Source organism: Tamandua tetradactyla, chromosome 23, assembly GCF_023851605.1.
Source record: "Tamandua tetradactyla isolate mTamTet1 chromosome 23, mTamTet1.pri, whole genome shotgun sequence".
Lineage (NCBI taxonomy): Eukaryota > Metazoa > Chordata > Mammalia > Pilosa > Myrmecophagidae > Tamandua > Tamandua tetradactyla.
The window spans coordinates 20,934,527-20,947,316 of record NC_135349.1 but is presented as its reverse complement, the minus strand read 5'-3'; the positions used below and the strand labels follow the sequence as shown (position 1 = coordinate 20,947,316).

The 12,790-nt window shown below is 32.5% G+C and overlaps 1 pseudogene; it reads right to left on the bottom strand.

Moving 5' to 3' along the window:
- Positions 1-7,445: 7,445 nt before the first annotated feature.
- LOC143666530 (olfactory receptor 5M10-like) lies at positions 7,446-8,380 on the bottom strand (annotated as a pseudogene).
- Positions 8,381-12,790: the final 4,410 nt, after the last annotated feature.

Below are 12,790 nucleotides of genomic sequence, written 5' to 3'. Positions count from 1 at the left end.
AGGGTGTTTATATTATTTTGTTCTCAGAAATCCTTAATAACTCCTTGTGTGTGTGTGTGTGTTTTATCTTTATTTTACATGTCTTATCCCAGTTCTTGTCTATTCACATGAAATAGACAAGAAATTCTCCAATATGCATAAAAATTTTGTTTCTGTGCTTAATTATTAAATACAACATAAACATATTTGAGGTTGCTTTATGCTCTTGAAAGTAACATTTTCTTTGGGAAATAATATAGCTGAATGTTTATATGTCACATTTTATAACATCATCAACATTCAGACAATTTTATGTATTTCTTTTCTGTAGGAAAATCTTCATAAATTTAAGCTTGCTTTTGTATCTGAAATTGTGCTGAGATAGATTTGCACAGCTTTCTTCTTATATATTTTTATATTGCTTTTATTACTACAAGATACCCAAGTTTCACTACATCCTCAAGAGTACCAGGTTTTTACTTTTCCTTTTGCATGCATCAATTAAATATATATAAACAATACTGAAATTATTCATACATCAGATAAAAATATACTGGAACTCAACTTTCACAGGTTTCTCTTCTTCCTAACACCATGAATCACTACTACAGTGGTGATATTTGGCTCAGAAATAAATTGTTTTCTGAAACTTTCTTCTGAGAAACATACTTCCATAGGAAAGTGATGCTTGGTGTTCTACATTAAAAGATTGTAGATTCCATTATTGACAATGAGTCATACAGTTCATAAACAAATAATCCTATGTTTATCCCTGGAGAATTTCAAACTATTAAGAAGTATAAGTAAATTAAGGGAAAAATAATAGGAGTTAAATTAGAAGGAACGTAAGTTGATGATCCAGATCAATACCTAATATAAGAATAGGTTTTTAAATCCCTAATTTTTCCTACTTCTTTATTAAGGTGCCAGTATTAAAAAATGCAATCCTTTAAATATATCCTAAAATATAGATTTAGTATGCAGATTTTTTTGTTTGTTTGCTTGCTTTTGTTGCTTATCAAACTAGTAATTGTTCATTATGGGAAATCTTTTCATGGATATAAAAACAAAGTTTTGCTTCTCATTAATCCTGCTATATTAGTTTCTTAAGCTGCCAGAATGCAATATACCAGAAATGGGATGACTTTTAGAAAGGGAATTTAATAAATTACCAGTTTACAATTATAAGTTTATAAAATGTCCAAACTAAGGCATCCAGAAAAAGATACCTTAATTCAAGGAAGGCCCATGGGTCTGGAATATCTCTGTCACCTGGGAATGTATGTGGCTGACTTCTGCTTTTCCCTTACTCCAGTGCTCCATTTCTTTCAGCCTCTGTTTCCTGTGGGGGTTCCTCACTTGGCATCCATGGTCCTTCACTTAGTTCCTCTTGGATTCAACCCTGTGTTATGGTCTGCTCAGTATCTCATGTGAATGCACATGACAACATCCACCAGCCCTGCATCTACAAACATCCACATCTCGCATTGGCTCTGTTAGCTCTGAAGCAACTGCCTTCCAAGTATCTGCATCTACTCTGATCTCTCCAAAGTGTTTCCTCTTTTAAAGGATTCCAGTAAACCTATCAAGCCCCATCTGGAATGGGGGGAGTCACATCTCCATCTAATCAAAAGGTCACCCCCACAATCGGGTATACCACATCTACATGCAGGTGATCTAATCAAAAGTTTCTACCCTATAATATTGAATTAGGATAAAAAACAAAAAACAAAAAACAGTAAAACAGCTGCTCCAGCAGGATTGGGTCAAGATTAAAACACAGCTTTTCTGGGGTACATAACAGACTCAAACCAGCACATCTACTATTTTACAAAGTTGACAAAAATATATAGTTATATTTGTAATGTTATCTTCATGAAATCCTATGTAAAATTATTTTCCATTTTTTTGACTTAGAATTTCAGAAAGAACCATTTGAATCCAAAATTACCTCACCCACTGTCCACATACTCTTTTATGACAAACCCCAACCTTCACATCCTTAAGAGATTATCAATTATTTACAGCTAACTTCTTTGTGTCCAGTACAGGCTTGTGTCTCAGTTATTGCATGCAGGTTGTCCTCTCTTCACACCCAGAACCATGGAAAGTAAAAATACATTTCCTGTGTGCACATATTTTGCTTAACAGAATACCATGCAAAGTAAGGACTGACTGTATTTTATATATAACCTGCTTGCTTTCTCCCAATTATAAAAATAACACTACTTGAAATACTTTACCCCAATTTTTCATTATGTCTTTATATTCTTAAAAGCAGGGTAATTGAGGGTGGGCCATGGTGGCTCAGCAGGTAAGAATGCTCGCTTGCTATGCCAGAAGACCCGGGTTTGATTCCCAGTGCCTGCCCATGTAAAAAACAAAAAGTAGAGTAATTGATTAAAGGTGTATGAACATTTTAAATCTCCTTAAAACAGTATGTTCAAGTGATTTCCAGAAAAAACATATTAATCTTTTCCTGACACTCAATGTATGACGGTGCCACCCTCTTAAATACATATGCTAAAACAGTATCATTTGATATTTTGATTATTAATATTTTTGCTCATAAACTTTAGCAAATTTTTATTGGATTGACTTTCAGTTGATAACTTTCAATGTTGTTATATTTTGGTACTTTACTGCTTTAAATTATTTCTATGAGATTTCATATCTCATATGGTAAATTTTGTCACTTTATCTTATTTTGTGGCAAATGCTTTGCCAAATAGTGGGATGCCTATTAATTTTTAAATACTTGCTATGTCAAAATTGAGTAACTTTACCACTGTGATTTCTTCTACTTCTAGGAAGCTGTAAGAAATTTTCTTCTGATTACTGAATGGGTTTATATTTACTTTAGTTCTGATTGAGCATGTGACATGTCTCACCCTGTTGAAGTTTAGGACTAGGCATTTCAGTTTTCTTGGGTTAATGGTTGCCGACAAAAAGCAGTCTATTATGGTACAATGTTGCATTATGAACATTGTATGGTGTAAAAATAAATGTTTGTGCATAAGTGTCAAGTAACTTCCCAGCACTAACCCTGTTAGGATTTTTCCTCAATGGTCCTTTATGATGGCCTCCATTCCATAATGTCCCCATCAGATTGATAGGGCCATGGCTTGAACAAGACTAGTCATACTAGAAATATTTTATTTATTTTCTTATGTTTCTGATAATTTACAAGGTATAGGTATTGCATGTATAAACTTGTAATCACACACACATATACATTTATATATGCATATAGTTTCCATATCAAAAATTATATACATTAAATTATATATAATTTCTGGGTTAAAAATATTGGATGACCAGAAGCATCTGATTTATATTCTACAAGATTGAATTTGAAAAAATAGAATACTGAAGATGGAATTTCTAAACCAGAAATTAAAATGTACTTTGCATTCATTAATTATAATAATTTGGTTTAAAATATTTGCACAGACTGGTCAAAGAGAGAAATAAGATAGACAGTCCAGAAATGTACTATCCTAGGATACAATGAAGATGATGTCAGAAATCAATTGAATATCAAAAGATTTTCTGATAGAGGAAATCATTAAAAATGCAGGAGAAATCTTATATATCTTGAATGTAATGCCTGGATACATCCTAGAGTATAAAAGCAGATAATCAGAAGTATTGGCAAAGTTCCTCAAGGGATGGGGAAAAAAATATGGAACTGTTAAACTGTACTATCAGGGAATCCCCTGAAATTGTGTCAAACTTCAGAGACAAAAAATGCAAGAGAAAAAGTTATATGAAACATGATATCACATTCAGAATTATGTTCATAAAATTGTATTTAGAATAAATAACATGCCTCTAAAATATGACATTGAAAAATGAATGAAAAATAAAGATGGATTCTTATCTAATATCAGACTAAGTAAATTAATTTTAAAAATAAGCACTTAGAAGGTGGTGCACTGGTGGCTCAGTGGCAGAATTCTTGCCTGCTGTGCCAGAGACCCAGGTTCAATTCCTGGAGGCTGCCCATGTTAAAAAAAAATAAAATAAAATTTAAAAATAAGTAAATCATTAGAGTTTTTCCCAATAAAAGCATAAATACTTTCTATGTCACAAATCATTAGAAGTAACATGAAAAGTAGTCATCAAACTATTGCATATATTTTATTTGTCAAATATTTCAATCTTCTTTTGTTCAAATCAAAATAGTTTTCCTCTAAAAATTTTTGGTTGAGACAACAGAGTAGCATATAATTTTATATAATATTTATGATAATTATAAAGGTACAGTAGCATAGTTTTGTGGTAACATTATTTTATTCATAAGTATATATTGACATAAATTGTAGAAAAATTTATGAAAAACTTAAAAATTTTTCAAACATTGATTCATAAATTCCACTTCTAGTAATGTATTTTAAAGGAATAATTAAAGAAATGTCAAAGAAGTATGAGTTATTTGAAACAATATGATCCATTGATATGATGGAACGATGGTTGGTAAAATAAATACCCCAAAGAGCTTATAGCACTAATGCATGAAAAAGGGCTTATAAGTAAATTTCACTTTTATTCCTTATATCTTTCACTATTTTTCAATTTGCTTTCTATAATCAACATGTATTATTTTATAATTCAAATTTATAACAGTTTAATTATGAAATATCATGCAACATTAAAAATATTTTCACCAAAAATATTTACTGTGTATGAAAATACAAATGAAATACTACCAAGTGAAAACAAATGGTTGACTTGTACATGGCATTTGACTAAATTTTTTTGTTAATTATAATGTATATGCATATTAACTTATTTAGAGGTAATGTGACAAAACATAACATGTTAAATCCATGGTTTTAAGATAAGAAAATGTAACTGTGCATTTCTGCCTATATTTTCTATTTAGTCATTCATTTTTGTATTCCGTATGGTGGGGGTAACATTTAATTCTTTTTCCATGTGAATATACCATTATTGCAGTACCATTTTTTGAATTTTTATTTTTAAGAAATGCAAAGACTAGGAAACAAACCCTGGTCTCCCTCATAGCAGGGGATAATTCTACACTGAACTACTCTTGCAGCCCTATTTTCTAGTTATTTATAATGAGCACTTATTTGTTTATAATTTGGAAAATATGTTAATAAATTTCAGTGTGAATAGAACCACCATATATCAAAATTATGTACTTTTGTGCTGAACAGTAATATAATTTTATTCATAATACATAAAATTTTGATACTAGCCTGAAATATCAGGGAAGATTCTCATCAGTTATTGCTAGTATATCACTATTGTCATCATCAACAACATCATCATTATCATCACCATTATTTCATCTCAAGCAATAATTGTACTATTTCCTCATGTGAAACACGCCATCTGGACTTTACATTGTTTTGAAGTGTTTTGTTGTCAATGCAGTGTGTGTTGGAATGAGAAGAGAATTTTGAGCCTAACAACTTGCTTTTGTGATACTTAGTAACTGGGTGGCTTTGAGAAAGTCATTTATGTCTTTGTTCCTAAGACACTGAATGTTGTATAAATGAGTATTAATTCTTTCACAAGTTCATTTTTGAGGATTAAAATAAACAATGATTGAAACTAGCATTATCTATAGCAATTTGTACTTGCTTATGTTGGTTTATATTCTATTCTATGCCTACAAAGTTTCTGAGGTGGCCTTCAACAAAGATTTAAATTTTTTTAAATCATAAATATAAGCATATAAATAGAAAAAAAATAGAGATTATAAATAGATCAATCATTTAGGTTAAGAGAGTTGCCAAGATTGAGTTTAAATTTGGCTCCTGAAAGCTATACTAGTTCTCAGGATTAGAAAATAATAGAAAACATACAGTTATTAAGGAAAAACAAAGAGTATTTTTGCACACTGATTCTAAAATATATCTCATAGGATTATAATTTTGGGTTTCAGATCATCCTGTTTGCTAGAATGAAAACACAACTCTTTGCTTAATAAAAAGGAAAAGTGGTTAGAGGATAAGGAATGCCTCATAGACTAAAGGAAATGGAATCAAAGATTTTACCATAGTAGGGACTCATTTATAGGCTCTTCTGCTTCATTGTTATCTCTGAAGATCAGCTTCTCCTTTTTTGTACTATCATAGCCGAAAACAAAACAAATATATAAACAAGCAAACAGTTCTGAAATGTATGTATTATGTCCTAGACACCCAGAAATTATCACTTCTCTTTTTCATTTGCTGCTTCTGAAATGGGATTTCAATGAAGGCCCAGCATTTTTCAATCAAGTGAGACTTCAGAATTGGGTTCATTTTTCCAAAAACTGCAGATCATTTAGATACTTTTCTGTAAAATAATTTGAACACCTTGCAGTAAACACAGTAGCTGATTTTAGACGGGTATTTCATATAGTACTGTGAAGAAGCAGAGTGCACAGTATTGAAATGCAAAACATTTATGGCAACTTAATAATGAATAAATTATGATTCAATATACATCCATCTGGTTGACCAATAATGCACGAATTAAAGTGAGTAATTTAGTATTTCTTTGTATTGCCTTCTTATAGTTGCTTTAGTCAGTAGAAATTTTGACAATTACTGCACCAGATTTATTTAAAAATAATGAATCGCAAAATACCTTAATAACTAAAGTAATATCATGTCTTCTTTTCCAGAAAAAAAAATATATGCATCTGTTCATAGGTACACAGTTTCAGAACCCAGTTGATAGACCCAATTGACACTTAGCAAATAAGTATAACATCAGAACAACTAACTGGAAAATATCTGGGGTGCCGTTATAATATAATGAGGATTGAATTGGATCTTTATACCCAATAATTCATAAGAAGCTGTGGACAGTTTATTCAAAAAGTTGAGGAGCATAACCAGTAAAATCACGTGGACAAAATATTTATCAAAATTCCCATGATGTTGGTTTTAAGAAACTGACAGAAAGTTTATACCTATAGATACCCATATATATATAAAAATTTCCCAAGGTGATTCTAGTAATCAATAAAGCTTCAGAGTCACTGTTCAATATGACACAATGGAGTAGCAATTCTTTCATTGTTTAAAGAAAGAGTAAAACTAGTCAACTTACTTTCTGTTTCACTATGGGTCTGTAGACCATATAATTCAGAGAAGACAGATGGAGAGTGCTTACATTAGATTAAATTTGCTTTAAAATTTACCTCCAAGGAGGTAAAGATATTACATTATCATTAATAAAAAGACTGCTGTATACAAACTAATTCATTTTCACTGGATAACTGCCAAAGAAAACATTTTCCATTTAAATACTAAAGTGTTTTATTAATCCAATATCTTTTCAATGTATTAATTTTGAGAAGAAATTATCTAAATAGATCATTCAGAGTTTATGATAATAAACAAATCATGATCTCAGAGTAATAGGTTTGTTCTTCGAACAGTGTGAATATGTTTTCACAGCACTTACTGAGTACAATGTGCAGACACTTGAACTGTAATTTAATGAGAGAAATTTCCCTTGATCATTTGCTGCATGGCATGCTTCACATCCTTGTTCCTTAGGCTGTAGATCAATGGGTTCAGCATTGGGCTCAAAAAAGCATAAAAAACTGCAATTATTTTGGATTCCTCCATAGACTTCTCACTTGGGGGCGTTAAGTACATGCAGAAGAGTGTTTGATAAAATATGGTTACTGTGGCCAGATGGGAACCATACGTAGAGAAGGCTTTGTGTCTGCCTTCAGCAGAATGCATCCTCAAGATGGCTGCAAAAATGAAGAGATAGGACAGAATGATGATAAACAGAGAACTTGAGAGTGTGAAACCAGCAACCACCAACATCGCCATCTTTTTGACAGAGGTGTCAGAGCAGGCTAACATTTAAAGAGGAGGATCAGCACGGTAGAAATGATTGATTTCAAGGGAACCACAGAAGGATAAGTGAAAAGACAACAGTGTCTGAGACAGTCCATTAAGGAAGCCATAAGTATAAGGGACTGTGACCAAAGACCTGCAAATATTCTTGGACATTCGGGCACCATAATGGACAGGGTCGCAAATGGCTACATAGCGATGCAATGCCATTGATGTCAGGATATAAAGCTCAGTAATCACCAGGGCAATGAAGAGAATTCACTGTGCAAAGCAGCCAGCATAGGAGATAGTCTTTTCGTCTGAGAGGAAATGTACAGCATATTTGGAGTAATGTTGGAGGAATAGCAAATGTCTACAAAGGAGAGGTGGCCCAGGAAGAAATACCTGGGAGTGTGGAGGTGGGAACTGGTCCTGATCAGCACAATCATGCATAGATTCCCCACAAGGGTGATGAGGTAGATTGCCAGGAACACCCCAAACAGGATCTTCTCCAGCACTGGATCGTTGGTGAGCCCCAGCAGAATTAATTCAGTCACTGTGGTGTGATTTAAGGGGGACATTTTCTCATCCTTTGAAAATGGAAAATGGCAGGGAATATGAGATTTCTATCTGATACTTATTCTTTATTTATTCCATCCCTTTTATCATTGTCACATTGATCTCTTCAGCCATGATAATAATTGTTCTCTTTTCAACAGACATATTATTATATCTACATAAAACTTTTGCACCCCCACCACTTTTACTTTATTTCTGCCTCTTTCTTTCCTTCTCTCTCTAACTCAGACTTTTACACACACACTGTTATATGAAAATATATATGCAAATGCACAACACACACATACACATACTTGAATGCATATACATATTCACATGTTTATATGAGACTTCTTAGGAAACTCCTCAATTTGTATTTTTAAAAAATTTTCATGGGAAAAAAATGTCAAAAGGAGATGGAAATCAGTTATGAAAATTAGTATGTCTTTCACATCATTTAAAGGAACAAATGAAGAGTTGGGTCTCTCAGGACATTCCAGCTCTGATATCCTTTTATTGCAGATATAAATTGGTAAAGAAGTGCTTTGTAAAGCATTTTCACTTGAAAACTATTGTTCTGTCGCCTAATTTCATTAAAAATAAACATTACATTAGCCTAATTTAGCTCTTAATATATGACTCTATTGTCCTCTCTACTTTTTAAGTTGAGTCATTCATTAATTATTTTTTTTACATTGCAAAGCTTGACTTCTGTTCTATTTCTGAAGCTAGAACAATAAGCAAATCTCACACCCCATCCCCTTCATGGAGCATCTACTGTAGTAGAGGAAACATACTAAAATTATAAAAAATATTTAGCGTCTGGTAGAAGCAAGCACTGTGAAGAAAATGCAGGTAAGAGTGCAAGGAGGGTGGCTTGAAAAAATTCAGAGAATGCCTTTCTGAAAGATGGTATTTCAACAGTGAATAAACCATGTCAGCATCAGGAAAGAGTGTGGAATTTTTGGTCCTAAGTTTTTGCATCAATGACTCAGTCATAAAATTGCTTATTTAGAGAAGTACATAAAATGTTAAAATGTAGCCTTAGATTCCAGCTCTAACCACTTTTTTTTCACTCATCCATTTGTAAAAACAACATTTAACTCAAGATACTCTTCAAGAATTGCCCCCAGGCCACTGTTTGTTTACTTGTCAGAAATATAGCAGAATTTTACATATACTAATTGATTTTTTTAGAGATTCAATGAGCTATTTTAAACACATGAATAGTAAACTCAAATGCAATTGATGAAAATTGTCTTTCTTTTCCCACATAGGTGGAATACTAATTGTCATTTAATAGAATAAGATGAATTTTTATTGTAGGAATGGAGAAAATGACCTACCTCATAAAAGCTGACTTACCCTACTTTGCCAATTGAAAGTGGGATGATTTATAGTGTATTCTTTAAGTATATTCCCTAAAGTATTTTATGAATCATTCTAATGAAGCAATTAAAATATTATTTGTTCTTCAAGGACATAAACTTAATTTGATATTTTGAGGGTCTAGATTGTCCTTTGAGGCTGAAATCCCAACACCAACATTTGTGCATCCTGCTAGATACAGGACTTCATGGATCCTTAACATATTCAAAAAAATTAGGCACCACTTTCATTAGGGTGGAAGGAACAAAATATTTGTAGATAAGTTGTCTAAATTTATTTAATGAAGATAAGGGAATTCCCATCAGAAGGCCTCATTTTTTATTTGTAAATAATAATCTGAGTTCACTTAAATGCTGCTTTTGGTATGACCATGTGGATGGTAAGAGATTTGAGGAGAATGGCTTGAAATAGTCAGTGCGATAGCAGGAGAGTGACATAAGCAGTTAATGGAGAGATAGGTACTGGTCAGATCTGAAAATTTTTTGAAGGTAGACTTTATGGATTTATACAGAAGCATAGTGTCCTATTGAGTTAATTTTCTCAATATGATTTTAATCAAAGCTATATCCTAGTGTCAGGTTCATTCATGAAATCAATGACTTAGGAGGAAGAGTATAAGGAGAATAAAGCATAATTTAATATTATCTGACATTACATTTTTTAGAATAAAGGAACCAAGGGACTATTTTATTTGTCTGTGTCTTCTAGTGCCCTGATTGTCCTAAGTCAATATTAGGTGAATAAAGTTAATTAAATTAGATATAGTCTAACCAATACAGGAGAGGCATCCCTAATTTTGGTTGCCCTCCAAATGATGGATTACTTTTTGAGAAATCAGAGATAAAGCTTATATCTATGTTAAATATACATTGTTATGAGCCTATGAAGTTTGAGATTTGAGTATTACCATAGTACTTTCTCAAATTGAGAGGAAAGATTGCTCTATTTCAATGTTCTCTTTTTTCCTGATATCTCTCACAAATAAAATAACAACAATGAAGAAAAATCAAATTGTAGCACTTAAAATATTTCTGAGCAATGGAAAGTCCTTGGAGAATTTTACAGTTGATGTCCTTTGTTGTTTGACCTCTGAAGTTGGATGCCCCATGTTTTTCATAAGTAACTAAAAACAATTCTTTTCTTCAATTTCCCATTTGAAGAAAAGTTACCTTGATTATTTCTCTTCTAATTTAATAATATTCTGCTATATGATAATGAATAAACACAACTCAATTAGTTGTTGATGGACAAACTTCCTTTTTCCCCTAAAACAGAAAGACTCAATAACTGAATGAGTAGGCAAGAAATAATGCATCAGATATTTCATATCTGGAGTGGCAGTGTGTCCACACTTTTCAGTTTTGAACACATGATTTGGAATCCATTCATATGAAGGTGGTGTTGATTTCTTTATACAGCAATGTATAGCATTTGGATGTCCAGACTTTACATATATGAATGATACTAACTTCAAGAATAATTTAATAATTTTATCCATTCCTATTTTATATTTGTTAACAAGCCTTCAGAGGGCTCTGAGGTAATTATAATGGAAGACATTGCATTCCTTAGTTAATATCAAATTACTTCATTTGCAATGACCAATCGATTAGCACATGCTAGAAGGATACCTACTGTTTTTAGGTACAGATATGGTAAAATAACCACATAATTGACTAATTCCTACTAGCCTTGTAACTTGTTTACTGATGTTTTTGTGTTTAACTGGATTCATTTGTTTAAAAGTAATTACAAGTTCAAAATTGTACCTGTTGCCATAACTTGAGTTACAAAATGAGAAAAATAAAGGTATACATTTCAGAAAGGAAGAAATAAAATACTGCCATTCACAGGTATCATGATAGTTTACATTAAGCTAGCCTTTCAAATCCTACAAAAGTTGCCTAAAAGAATCATCACTATTAAACGAACAGGAAACTGCAAGTGTTGGACAAGAAGTGGAGAAGAGGAATGCATTCCCTGCTGGTGGAAATGCCAAATTGCACAACCACTGTGGTTCCTCAGAAAACTAAGTATAGAGTTTCCTTATGATCTGGCAATTCTGCTACCTGGTATATACCCAGAAAGCAGAAACTAATAGATACTTGCACAAGGATAGTCACAGCATTATTCACAAGTGCCATAAGATGGAAACAACCCAAATATCCATCAACCATTAAATGGATAATCAAAATATTTATATGCATAAGATGGAATATTCCTCAGCAGTAAGAAGTAATAAAATCTTGAAGTATGTGTTGCCTGACAAAGGCAGTGGATTCTTTTGATGCACTCAATGACCAATTCCTGAGACCCCAGTGTTTCAAAGAGAGAACAAGTTTATTACAAGGTGCACAGTAGGAGAGCAGATGGCTTATCAGCCCAAAGTCTGCCTCACTGAACTGCAGTAATTCTGACAATTTTTTTAGAGAAAAAGATGGGCAGCATTCAGGGTAATGAGCACAGTGGACCCAGATGATGCAATTAGAGGTGATCTAATTATTGAGCATGCACAGACTGATTACATGCTTAGTCAAGAACATATGCAAGAAAATGGCAGAATGAGGTATAGGTGACATGGGTTAAATTCTAAGCTACGTTACATGTCCAGTGGGCCTATTTTAGTTAGATAGTCTCAGTTATCAAAGTAACTTTGGACTTGGGGTGTGTTTATTCTGGGCTGATCCAAGACCCTTCATTAATAAATGTTAGGGGGTGTCTTTAGTGATTACAAGACTCTAAAGTTGAAAAACTGCATAAATAAGTATGAAAGGAGGTTAGTCACAAAGCTTCACAATCACTGGGGCAGAAATTAATGGCTAAATAATCATTATCAGAGATCAAAGCAGCTGTATTACAATTTAGATATTTCAGGTATTCCCTCAGTCTACCCTAACATACCAGAAAGCAAAAGGGATACCTACATAATGATTAACTAATCAAAATCATCCCTTAAATCCTAATTTCTTGGCTACACATGTGAGAACTGGATGAACCTTTAAAACATTATGTTGAGAAAAATAATTCGGACACAAAAGGAAAAT